Source organism: Aquarana catesbeiana, linkage group LG03 (genome assembly GCF_042186555.1).
Source record: "Aquarana catesbeiana isolate 2022-GZ linkage group LG03, ASM4218655v1, whole genome shotgun sequence".
Taxonomy (NCBI): domain Eukaryota; kingdom Metazoa; phylum Chordata; class Amphibia; order Anura; family Ranidae; genus Aquarana; species Aquarana catesbeiana.
This window is the reverse complement of record NC_133326.1, coordinates 337,003,299-337,017,525: the sequence shown is the minus strand read 5'-3', so window position 1 is coordinate 337,017,525 and position 14,227 is coordinate 337,003,299.

Here is a 14,227-nt window from a genome sequence, read left to right as displayed (position 1 = left end):
TTGGATTTTACACTATGGGAGCCTTCTTCTGTTTTCCCCACATGATGTTAACATTCCATTGAGGGCCGGGCTTTATCTTCCCCTGGGGATCCATTTGCACTACAGCTTCTGAGGTTCCATTCCGGTTCCATCCTGATTCCTGGGTTGCCCGAAGCAACAAGACTACAATGCCCAGTTAGACCCTCTGTAACGGGGGGTCATGGGGTTCCGGTAAGCGGCCAGGCACTTCATCTATGGTGGTGGACCCACACATCTGGGATTTCATTCAATTAATTCATTTTTTTGCACATTACTGCACTTTTTTTGGGCTTCTTGTATATGGACTTTTATATTGAATTTTTGTACATGGACTTTTTTTATATATAATTTTTATAATTCATTTTTTATTTCTTACTTAAGGGGAGGTTGTTTTCATTTATCAACCTATTTTGGTGTTGTCACATTATATTATATGTTCACATAAGGTTTATCTTTGCACTTTCGTAATCATACATGTGCTAGTTTTTTTTTGGTTTTGCTTCAGGCGACAGGATGCTCTGATGTGAACAGGGACCATTGAAATGAATGGGATTTGGCTTGTTCAGCATTTTAGAGCTACAAACTTTAAGGAGAAAATCACTCAGGTGTGAACAGGGCTTAAAGGAAAAGCTTTTTTTTTTCTTAGTTTTGGATAGTGTGGAGAGGTATTGGAATACCTATTAGGTTTTTACTGTTGTCTGTCCCCATTGAGGAGATTTACCCTCTCTATTTGTCCTGTTTACCATTATCATTGAAAGTGAAATGAAAAGAAAATCCCAAATTTTAGGTTGTCCCCAGAAAAGTAATAGAGGGGACATCTATACAATGGGGACACCAGATAGCAAAAAAAACCCTACTAAAAAAGAAAGTTTTGCCTTAAGTTATGCTTTTAAGCCTTTCTCAACCCTTTGAACACAGAGTAATCCTTGAAATATCTTTTCCAGTCTCAGGAAACCCCTGCTAGAAATGACTATATCTATAACTCATTATGCTTTGTGTGATGGTTAGTTGAAAGAATGCTCCGCACACTTGTGGTCAGTGGGAAGAATTACCCCCTTATAGATAACTAAAAAGATCAATGACATCAGTGGAAACTTGTCAGTGGGAAGATATCTCTAAAATAATTGTGAAAAAGTAAACTATCCCCTGGACTACATATGACATATGTTCTAACAAGGTATTAGACCATTGTGATATGTGTATACATTGTATTACAGCCCCTCCCCACTCTTCCCCCAACAATTTAACACAACTAGAGGGTGATCAAATGAAATGGAATCAGTATACAGTGGGGCAGAGCAGTGAGCAGTATACAGGGGAGAACAGTGAGCAGTATATGGGGATGGCAGTGGGCAGTATACAGTGTGGTGGGGGGGCAGTGAGCAGTATATGGGCATGGCAGTTGGCAGTATACAGTGTGGGGGGCAGTGAGCAGTATATGGGGATGACAGTGGGCAGTATACAGTGTGGGGGGGGGCAGTGAGCAGTATATGGGGATGGCAGTGGGCAGTATACAGTGGGGGGTGCAGTGAGCAGTATATGGGCATGGCAGTGGGCAGTATACAGTGTGGGGGGGGCAGTGGGCAGTATATGGGGATGGCAATGGGCAGTATACAGTGGGGGGGCAGTGAGTAGTTTAGGGGGAGTAATACACGGGGGGGAGCAGTGAGCACTGGCAGTATAGGAGGGGGCACAGTTAGGGGAGGAGCAGTGAGCAGCATGAAGTGTACTGACCACATTATGGAGCTTAAGTATTGCAGATGGAGAGAATTGATGCAGGAGTCATTTACCATATTGAAGTAGGTGAAGCCTCACGGGGTCGCCATGTATGTTCCTCCTTCCAGTCCTCTACCATGCAATCACTTGTGCATGTACGTGAAAATGGCCACACCCCCACCCCGCCCACCAGCTCGATCAGCCCATGGAGAAGCTGTCGGCTGGGAGAGAGACCATCGGGCCACAGGAAGCTACAGATAGGGGAAAAAGCTGCACTGCACTGCTCCCGGGGGGAAATCAGAGGCAGCCCTGGTTGCATAGATTCATACAGGTGCCCACACAGATCCCCTGCAGCATGGGCGGGGTGCAATTGTGACCCCTGAAGGTCCTCCAGTGGGTAGGAGGAGTGGCATATGGAAGAACTGATGTGTCCATTTCACTCCTGCAGCTGCAGGAGGGAGAGGAGGAGAAGCAGGCATTCAGCGGTTCCCACATATGCCACCCCTTCCCTGGCAGAGTGTGACAGGGCTCATTGGCCCTGCAGCCGGGATATCGCACAGCACTTGCGGGTGTCAGGGAGCCATAGCCAAAATGCGGGAGACTTGGGATGCCTGGTATTTTACGTTTGGAGTGATTGGGAGATTTGTGCAGCAAATTATTTATATGCTTGTATAGTGACAAAAAAAGTCTCTAGTGAAATGACAGGAGAAAATAAGTATATTTTACTAAATGTAATGTGGTGGATTTACTAAGTGTAATGGAGTTGATTTACTAAAGGAACATAGAGCAAGCGCTTTGCAAGTGAAGTTGCTCCAGAGCTTAGAAAATGAGGGGAAGCTCTCCTGACCTCCATCATCCAATCACGTGCAAGCAAAAATGCATTTTTTTTTCTTGCATGTGATTGGGTATACTTTGTAAAGTGAAGCTTTACCTCATGTACTAAGCTCTGAATCAACTTGCAAATTGCAAAGTCGAACTATAGGCAAACTTTTTTTTTTCTTTTCATTTTGGATAGAATAAGGGAGGGTGTACACTACTGTCAGTTTTTTAACTTCTTTTGCCTTCTATGTCCTCATTGGAAGATATCCCCCTATTACTTTTCTAGAGAGAACCCAAAATTTGGGATTTTCTTTTACTTTTTACTTTCAATGATAATCGTAAACAGGACAAATAGAGAGGGTGAATCTAATGAAGGCACAGAAAACAATAACAAAAAACTGTCAGGTGTTCTAATCCACCTCCACTCTGTCTAAAACTAAAAAAAAAAAAAAAAGGTTTTCCTTTAGTTATACGTTAAGTAAATCAATCCCAATGATTTTCATATTTACATATTTAGGTTTCTATGCATTATTGTTGAGAGAACTGATCCAAAAAGGCAGAGAAAACTCAAAATTGGCGATTATATTTTTACATACCTTAAATACTCCATGCCTGGACCACTACTTAATTACCACGTGCATTTTATTATTTATTTCCTTCTATGAATTAAGTTTAGCGCCTTTTCATGCAGTGTTTACTGAGCGTTTCATGGTAAATACCGCAATATATAGTGAATTGACAGTTTCAGGATTGCATGTGATATTTAGGTAAATACCACATGCGATATGCTTCTGTGAATAGAGCCCTATAACGTAGGGCTAAGCAATGCTCAATACTATGGTAAATCACACCAACCAGTGTTGCATGGCCCACTATCCATGCTCCAACCTCCATTTAATTTTGACATCCATTTGTTTACCATGGTTTTGTCAAAAATCTACCTGTCTTCACAGTCTGCATTACTTAGTGGGGTTGATTTACTAAAGGTAGAAAGACTGTGCACTTTGCGAAGTGCAGTTGTTTCAGAGCTTAGAAAATAAGCAGAAGTACTGCTGACTTACATCATCCAATCATGTGCAAGCACAAATGCAGTTTTTTCTATTTTCCTTGCACATGATTGGGTATTCTTTGCAAAGTGACGCTTTATCTCATTTACTAAGCCCTGGAGCAACTGTCTATTTGCTTTTATAAAATCAACCCCAATGTGTGGCCAAACATACCTATATTACACAGAAAATGCATCCTTTTTTAATTCATAGTATAGAAGTTCTACTCTTTCATATGGTCACAGAGTTGCTTGCAGGCACCTAATATCTGTGTGGACCATGTTTTTGAGAGTCTCTGTATTATGTTTAGTGGTAGAACAAAAAAAAAAAAAACACTAAAAAGGTTAATCCCTCCAATCAGATATGAAAAGTATTTATAATGCTTATACTTAATACTTAATACAATTTTTCTGCCAAAATAAACAGAAAAGGGGACACTGTGGGGTTGATTTACTAAAGGCAAATATACTGTGCACTGCAAGTGCAGTTGCTCCAGAGTTTAGTATATGAGGTAAAGCTTCACTTTGCATTCACATGCAAGGAAAAAAACAGCACTTTTGCTTTGCACATGATTGGATAATAGGACTCATCAAATGTATCCCTCATTTTTGAGCTTTTTCTGAGATATAGAGGAACTGCACAGTTTATGCCTTTAGTAAATCAACCCCATTGCCCAACAGAGTGCCACAAGCTCAGCATGTAATATTGTTCACTGCAAATACTTCTATGGAATATTAGACCTCTGGAATGTTTAGCATTCTGTAAAGCACATCAAAAGATACAATGAATAACATTTTAAAGCTATGAATTTACAGGTAATAGGTTCAAATGGTGATTTATAATACATTCATTTTCATTATTTCAGAAAAATGACCATGAATCATATTCAAGTCAAGTGGAAAAGACTGGTTCAATAAACAGTTTCATGAAATTGATGGTTGCTGTAGTAGTAAGTCAAATGTTTCTTGTTTTAAAGTCTGAAATATTGCTATAATGGATGTAAAGGTAATTCTGCATATTAAGTGGATATAATTAGATATTGTTAGAGATGAGTGAATAATGGAAACTAACTTACATTTCTTCCTGCACATCATAATCCATTATTTAATCTGCCAGATTGTATTTCATCACTTTCAAATATTTGCACATCTCTAAACAGTGCTCTGTTGGGTAAATATTTTCTTGGCCCAGCCTAATAGTGGCCTGGTAAAAGGTTGTCCAATGGACATTTACCAGTTCATTATAGAATAGACTAGCAGCAGACCTCACAAGCATTTTCCTAGTTGGATTTAATGAGTATATGGTTTTTATAAAGTCTATGTACAGGCATAACCCAAATGTATCCCCAAACCTCGCCCTCCCCTAAAGTGCATTCCCCAGTATTGTTTTATTTTACTTCAGGCAAAAAACAGCTTTAATTGCCCCATGACATCATCACTAAGCTTATAAACGTGTACAATTCTTGCAGGGGAAGCTGCTAAAAGGTCAGTTCATCTGGATATAGGCATACCCACAGAACTACATATCCCAAGAGCCCTTTTTCCCACACTTGGTTTGTGAGCAGGCTCTGTGGAGTCAAGGCAGCCCACCCATTCCATTATATCAACAACCAAAAACAAAATGACTTTCTGTTTGGAGGGGACCACTGCACCCTCTTCCAGACCAGAGCAAACTGGTAAATAGTTCTTTAAATTCGGTGATGCAAATCATTGCTTCATGGAAAACCTAGTTAGACATTGTGCAGCTGAATTGTTTTGACTCACACAGTTCAGTCTGGGCCGCCTGATTGTTTTTAATTTTTTTTTTTTTTTACAGAAAGGTTCTACAAATGAAGCTGGATTACATTTAAGAAGTGTTTTAGGTGATGGTCTGGTAAGAAATTATTTTTAAATATATAAACAGTTTGGCCCTAGTATGTGTATGTATGAAGCATGTTTTGTAAAGATAAACTAAATGCTTTAAAAATGACATGATATTGTTGTAAAGTATTAGGAGTCATAAAACTTCTTAAAACATAATTTAAGACAAGAGAGGCCAAGAGAGGCCGGCCATAGATGGTTCAAGATCAGCAGGAAACGGCCCAGATTCGAACTGTGCGTGGGCATGCTGAATGTACCAAGTTGATCAAAAGACCAACTTGGGTACAACCAGTTAGCAGCTGCTATAGCTGCTAGCAATAATCAATAGTGTCCTCGCCCCTGCTGGGAGCAGACAATTGCTCGGCAGGAGTGGTTCCCCTGCCAGCACTGTCAGTGTTGATGGGGGAATCGTGAAAATGTATTTCCTGCAACCAAGAAATTTGCACTGTTTATCGCCTGCCTAACCCTTCACTGGACAGAAGAGATTTTAGATTTGCCTGATAGACTAGTTTGTAAATATAATGAAGTTTAGGAACACAGGCATTTATGTAAAAACATAGCACCCTATATGCACTTCCTAGTTCAACACATCTTTAGCTTTCACCTGCATTGAAATCACTGAATTTATGAGATGACTCTTAGTTGTATGCAGTACAGTGCATTAAATAGCTAATTGCTGCTTTATAAGTGCTACACTAAAAGCGTAGTGCAAGCCGATGGGGACTCTTTTCGTGCCGCCCCCATGCAAGTGCCGCCCTAGACCTGGGCCTTGCCTAGGCCTTGCCGGCCTAGGCCAAGATACAACATTGCCAATGAGTCCTATACTTCATTCAGTTTTGATCACCACATTCAGTTTTCCAGTTCACTTTTCCTGTAAAGTGAGCTATGGGTAAATCATAGCAGGGTGAATTAGATTTCATTCTCCTTAGTATTAATCAAATTTTTGTCAGTGCATACAGTGATTTCTCAGGGTTTGGAGTTACCACATATAGGCGCTCTCCGATTGAAATAATGAGTTTTGTAATTTGCTGTTATGGAATTATGAAATGTAATGAAAATTAAACATACATTTTTATTGACATTTATTTGATCTAAAGAAATGCTGGTGCATTGACACATTTCTGTGCTGAATACATTGTTGGGACTATATAAATACCTGAATACCTCTAATTAATAAATAAATAATACATTTGATTTGAAAAGTAAACAGGTTTATTGAGCTGCTAAAACTGTAAAGGAGCATATTGTGTCCCCATTAAAAAGTAGAAGTATTTTCTGCACTCCCCTCCAAACCCAACTGCTTATCAGTGAGAATGTCGGTCTTTGAGTACCTTCAAAATTACAAACGCTCACAGTTGCTCTGATTTCCTTGGTGTTTGACATCCAAAGGTATGAAAGCCAATAAACAGAATATTTTTTTTTCAGTTCAGGCTCCTTTGCATCTCTGAGTTGTGTAGATTTGGAGTTGCTCTGTGGTGCTATCCAAACAGCTGAACAGCGAGTTGTTCAAGTAGGGAGTGTTCTGATGATCACTGAAACCTCTGTATGGAAACCTTTTTTTTAAATCCTTCCTTTTGATTTTCAAAATTGTGTAATAGATATAAAATATTTAAAAATGTGTGATTCTTAAGGTCAGTAATGATTTGTAAAATGTAATCCAATTAAAGCAGAACATTTTGGATGGAGTAGGGAGGGTTCTAACTCCTGACAGTTTTTTTTTGCAATCTTTGTCCTTTTGGGGTGATTTCTCTTCACTTCCTGTCTCAAAACAGGATATGAGAGGAAATTCCTTCAAAGTGAAGGAATCCCAGGTTGTCACCAGGGTCACCAGAACTGGTGGCCCCCATGGAAGATTTCCTCTATATTTCTGTTCTGGGGACAACACAAAATATGAGATTTTCTTTTACTTTCACTTTCTGTGATAATGGTAAACAGGATGAACAGAGATGGTAAATCTCCCTAACAGGAACACAGCCAGCAATGAAAATCTAACAGGTGTTCTAATCCCTCTCAAAACTAAAAAATAAAAATTGCCTTTAGTTATACCTGTACTATAACCATTTGTATGATAAATGTCTTTTATTTGCTGAAAAAAATTCTTATTTTATATATATATATATATATATATATATATATATATATATATATATATATATATATATATATATATATATATATATTTTTTTTTTTTTTTTTATTTTTATTTTCAGGATGATACCCTGGGAGACATTTTGAGAATATTCCCAGACATTCTTGGTGGACTTCTGGGATCCGTTACTGGTATTGTTAATGGTGTAGTTGGCGCTGTTGGTGACGTTGTTGGTGGCCTTACCAATGTTGCTTCTGGAGCTTTAGGTGGTCTCACTGGTGGTCTCGGTGATCTCACTGGTGGTCTCTTGGGCAGTCTCGGTGGTCTCACTAGTGGTCTCGGTGGTCTCGCTGATGCTCTCGGTAGTCTCACTGGCGGTCTCGGTGGTGGCAAGAAAGGCTAAGTCCAGGTACCATACCGTATAGGGTTACCAAAACCTTTGGTGTCCTTTATTTATTGGCTTAAATTTATTACCCCTTATTATGTGAACAGCAGCTGCAGCGGCATATATATGTATATAATAATATTATATACACATACACAACTAACGCTAAAGTTTAAATATGTGCTACAAATAACATAAAATGTTACAAAGCTAGGTAACCAGGTAAATTATCTACAGCACTGCATGTGTTCTGAGCTCCACATAAATGTACTCCAACTGCATTTTCCACAACCACCTTCAGAATAGGCTCACTCACCAGATGAGATGGACCTCAAATTATGAAGGTCAGATGCACCTTTTCACCATTGTCCACAGATCACTCATAGAGAAAAAAAAATCTAGATATGAAATACAAAATTATGTCATGAAGGATTTTTTTCCATCATTCTAACATCGCCATAAATTTCCTCCATGTGGGGAGGATAAACACAAAATACAATCCAAAAATGTAATATTGCTTTATTTAAAAAATGAATAAAAATATAGTTATGCTTATATCAGTGCTCCAAACACTATACTAAAAAGCATGTATAGAAAGACGGTCATTCACACAGGGTTCCACTGCAAAATGATCGCACTTAATGTTTCAAGTTCTATTGTCGGTAAATTCCACACTCGTCCTTACACTCAGAGGGGAGGGACCAGTAACCAGAATAATAAATGATGTGCTCAAAAATACTCCAAGCAGTCCTCTATTATGACATATGATGTCTATAAACAGAGGAACTTGGACGTGTGATGTCCAAAAAAGAAAAAAGTCAGTGACAAGCTTCAATCATGTGTGATGATAATCCTCAACCACGTGTGGATATAATATAGTGATAGTCTTTAACTTCAAATATGTATGATGTAATAACAGTTGATAGTAGATCCACCACCAAAGACACCAGAAGCTGTTTACGAGAGGGATTGAACTCAAATAGGTGTACACCTAGTGAGTCAATCAAGCTTTGTGGTATAATATACTAAGGGGATCAGATGCTCTATCCAGATATGACCTCCAGATGGACCTCCGAACAGGTGTAAGGTATGGATGGACTCAGTAGATATAGGCAGTCAGCCCCACCATTAAAAGAAAGAGGAAGGCATATAGCGTAACTCTGTATGGAAATTTAATACATGAAAACCAAAGTGTTTAGCAGTAAAATCAAGTTCTTGTATAAAAGAAGACAGGGTCGCCGGTTCGAATACATGTGGGGGTAGAAAAAAAAATTGATTCGAACTGGCGACCCTTTTGCTGCTGGGTGGGAGTGCTGGCCACTACACCACTGCCCATGTTCAGGCTAGAACAATGTTTGGATGTATTGTATTGTTGTCATGTACCTGGTAGGTAGAGCCCGGAATGCAGGGAACGGCCTCTCGTATACCTCCGACTCGGGAACCCCTGGTAGTGATGACAGGGGCTCGAGAGTGCGAAGGGGCACAAGTGCCTGACTGGAAGGCTGGAGCAGAGAGCTGAATCAGGTAGTCAGCTGGGAGGTGACCTGTAGGCTGGCAGCAGGATGTAGACAGCAGGGAGGTGTCTTGTAGTCTGGCAGCAGGATGTAGACAGCAGGGAGGTGTCTTGTAGTCCAGCAGCAGGATGTAGACAGCAGGGAGGTGTCTTGTAGTCCAGCAGCAGGATGTAGACAGCTGGGAGGTGTCTTGTAGTCCAGCAGCAGGATGTAGACAGCTGGGAGGTGTCTTGTAGTCCAGCAGCAGGATGTAGACAGCAGGGTACAGGCAAGCCAGGTCAAACATAGGTGGGCAGATCAGGTACAGAAGGTAAATCCAGGAGAGTAGTCAAAGTCCAAAAGCTGAGATCAGGGCAGGCAGAAAACAGAGTAGTCAAAGTCCAAAAGCCGGGATCAGGGAAGGCAGCAAACAGAGTAGTCAGGAACAGTCCAACAGGTATCAGGCAGCAAATGCAAAGTAACAGGGCACTAGGGGTCTTCAGGAACGCTGTAGACTGGACAGCAAGGCAGCAGTGGAACAGTCCCCTTTAAATAGCCTCTTTGGCGCCAAGTGCTGTCACAGGGGGCGCACGCCCCCGCGCGCGCCCTTGCACCGCTTTTGGCGCTATTGCGCATGCGCGTACGCCCATGCGCTGTTGCGTGCGCGAGCGCCGGTTGGCGCTTCTATGCACAGGCATTCCTTCAAACTTTAGTTTGCTGGGATATTTGCAAGAGGGCTTTTCCTGACAATTGTTTTTCATTTTTGCTGCCAGAAGGGTGATACCTTGTGACTTAGTGTATTAATATACATGTCCTTATGACAAACGGCGCCATGTTGTAGGTTATATACACCAGACATTGTGCCGTTTTAAGCCACATCTGCTCCTATATGTCCCCCAGAATAGCGGTGCCATGTTTTTGGCTGTTTAAACCAGTCACTGTTCCACATGATGTCACATCCTCTTTCACATGTTAAAATGAGGCTTGGAACTCTTGTCCGGGCGCCATTTTGGCAGAACCAGGAAGTAATCCTCCTCTACATATGAAAACGAGGCTTGGAATGCAAGCCCGGGTGCCATTTTGGAAAAACCAGGAAGTAATCTCCATAATTTGCACTTTCAATCAGACGGAGCTGCCACTTGTTATGGGGGTAACCAGTATCTATAAATACTCAGCCAGTACAGTGGTCCTGCACCCCAGATGATGACTTCTAAGTCAAAACGCGTTGGAAGGATATGCTGAGACCACTGTCTTCTTTTATACAAGCGCTTGATTTTACTGCTAAACACGTGAGTGTATTTCCTTTGCTTTTCATGTATTAAAATTTCCATACGGAGTTACGCTATATGACTTCCTCTTTCTTTTAATGATTAGTAGATTTTAATAGTCCAGAGAGTCCATCCATACCTTACAACTGTTCGGAGGTCCATCTGGAGGTCATATCTGGATAGAGCATCTGATCCCCTTGGTATAATATACCACAAAGCTTGATTGACTCACTAGGTGTACACCTATTTGAGTTCAATCCCTCTGGTAAGCAGCTTCTGGTGTCTTTGGTGGTGGATCTACTATCAATTGTTATTACTTCATACATATTTGAAGTTAAAGACTGTCACTATATTATATCCACATGTGGTTGAGGATTATCATCACACATGATTGAAGCTTGTCACTGACTTTTTTCTTTTTTGGACATCACACGTACAAGTTCCTCTGTTTATAGACATCACATGTCATAATAGAGGACTGCTTGGAGTATTTTTGAGCACATAATTTATTATTCACTTTTTTTGTACTCATATTATTTGTTATGGTTTATATGATCACATAAGCGCTGCACATTTCACCCAATTTGTTATTTTTGCAACTTTATCCACTGCTGTGCTGGCTGCTTTTATTTTATTTTTTATTTATTTATTTTTATTTCTTTTATAGACAGCGTGGTATAGATTTGTTTATAATTTACGGGACCAGTAACCAGCACAATGACATTACCTGCTTAACCTTGTTCTATGCATTTTGTTGAATGATTTCATCAAGAGCAGTGAAGTTCAAAACATTTGCGGTGTTGTGGATGATTTACCTAGTTAAAGGAGATGGATCAATTTTCAAGGACATTCTTTTTTTTGGTGAATGAAATACAATTATGCAGAAAGATTGTGGACTTTGCAACATTATATATTATATGTAGCACTTATTTTAACTTTATTGGTGGTGTAAATCTGTTTTGGTAAATATTTACCTAGATTCCTAGCCTACTAGATATCCCACAGTAAGTAAAACACACAATACCAAGTCCTAATTAATTTAATAATCCTTTAAAAATTGGAAATTATAGCCTGCATGCTAACAATTAATGATGACCAAATCCATCCAGGTTTGATTCATCAAAGGGTGGCAAATCCTTTTTGTAATCCAGTAAATCTAAACTTAGCTGAAAATCCTATTGAAGTCTATGGGCTGTGAATCTTGCTAGTCAGTTCTGGACATTTTTAGAGCCAATAGGCAAGCTACATGGGTACTGCCAAGGGGGCATATACCAATGTCAACATTAAAAGAAAACTACATGGAAAAGGTTCTTTACCTGTGGCTTCAAAAGAGATATAAAAAAACACAACTCTTAAATTACAGGTTTGGGGGATACCCCTTTGGGTATTTGACTGTCAAATGTATTTTTTCTTTTATGTTAGCTTAGCTTACATACAGAACCAGCAGAACCCCAATCTAATTCATTTCATTTTTAGGTAGTTTTAGCAGTGATGTGTTTTTTTTAATCAAACAGTAATAGGCTGTGGAATTAATTTTTTTTTTTTTTACAATGAGCTTGGCTTTCATAAAGCAGCAGTATCCCAATCTGATTCATTTCAGTTTAATAATGTTTTTATTTTCTGGTAATTTTACCAGAAACACATGTTATTATTATCATGCAATATTAGGCCTTCTTTGACCAGCAGATATAAATTATTTAAAGGTTGATTGAACCTGTCCCTATTTTTGTTGATGCAAAACTTTCCTGACGCTGGCCAATTTGTACACAGAAAAGCAATATCCCTTTGGGTTTTTAATGCTCATATTTCTTGTAAAAAAACATCTGCAGTGGCTCGTGTCTCTACCCTTCTGGCTAGTCTTGCTCATAAAATCTGTCCTATTACTGGCCAAGTTTGCACAGCTCTGCACGCTTTTAACTCTTGTATGGAAACACCGGTCTCTGCATTGCTGTATTAGAGTGTCAGTCTAAAGATGGTAAAGCTGTGTAAAACTGTCCAGCAGCAGTACAATTTTATTGAGCAAGGCTAGGCTGAAATGTATTTGAGACACTAGCCACGGGTAGGTGTTTTCCTACACAAATAAAGAAGTTCAAGAGAATATAGCTCAGCTGTGTACAAATTGGCCAGCAACTGGAAAGGCTTAATGAGCAAGGCAAGGCCAAAATTTAGAGACACAAGGCACAAGTGATATTTTCATATAACACATATAATATAAACTTCTAAATACCTTTTCACTTCAGCAGTATATAGCAGTCTTGTGACTTCTATCAGTGTCTGGTTAAAGCTTGTAAGAGGAGTCTTCATTCTCCTCTGAATGCCCTATCAGGACCCCTGACCCTCTGTCTGGATGCTGATTGGCTGATTGGCCCTGTGCTGATCACATGCACTCTCCCAATAAACAAAAATTTCTAGCAATACACAACAAAGTGAGCATGTGCAGACTGATTCCTCAGACTGATTCTGTGTTATCCAGACATGTGGGGGCGATGCAAGAAGGGGAGGTTCTGAGCATACAGGATTATGCCGCGTACACACGGTCGGAAATTCCGACAACAAATGTTCGATGTGAGATTGTTGTCGGAAATACCGACTGTGTGTATGCTCTATCGGACATTTGCTGTCGGAATTTCCGACAACAAATGTTTGAGAGCATGTTCTCCAAATTTTCCGCCAAAAAACTTTGTTGTCGGAAATTCCGAACCTGTGTACCCAAGTCTGATGCGCAAAATTCCAAGCATGCTCGGAATCAAGCAGAAGAGCCGCACTGGCTATTGAACTTCATTTTTCTCGGCTCGTCGTACGTCTTGTACGTCACCGCGTTCTTGGCGATCAGAATTTCCGACAACATTTGTGTGACCGTGTATATGCAAGACAAGTTTGAGCCAACATCCTTTGGAAAAAAATCCACGGTTTTGTTGTCGGAAAATCCTATCGTGTGTACAGGGCATAAGACAGCCTTTCTACACAATTAAAATTACCCCTTAGGTTCCACTGTGATAATAACAAGTAGGGATGAGCTTCAAGTTCGAGTCGAACTCATGTTAGACTCGAACATTGGCTGTTCGCAAGTTCGCCGAACAGCGAACAATTTGGGGTGTTCGCGGCAAATTCGAATGCCGCGGAACACCCTTTAAAAGTCTATGGGAGAAATCAAAAGTGATAATTTTAAAGGCTAATATGCAAGTTATTGTCATAAAAAGTGTTTGGGGACCCAGGTCCTGCCCCAGGGGACATGGATCAATGCAAAAAAAAGTTTTAAAAATGGCCGTTTTTTCAGGAGCAGTGATTTTAATAATGCTTAAAGTCAAACAATAAAAGTGTAATATCCCTTTAAATTTCGTACCTGGGGGGTGTCTATAGTATGCCTGTAAAGGGGCGCATGTTTCCTGTGTTTAGAACAGTCTGACAGCAAAATGACATTTTGAAGGAAAAAACTCATTTAAAACTACCCGCGGCTATTGCATTGCCGACAATACACATAGAAGTTCATTGATAAAAACGGCATGGGAATTCCCCAAAGGGGAACCCCGAACC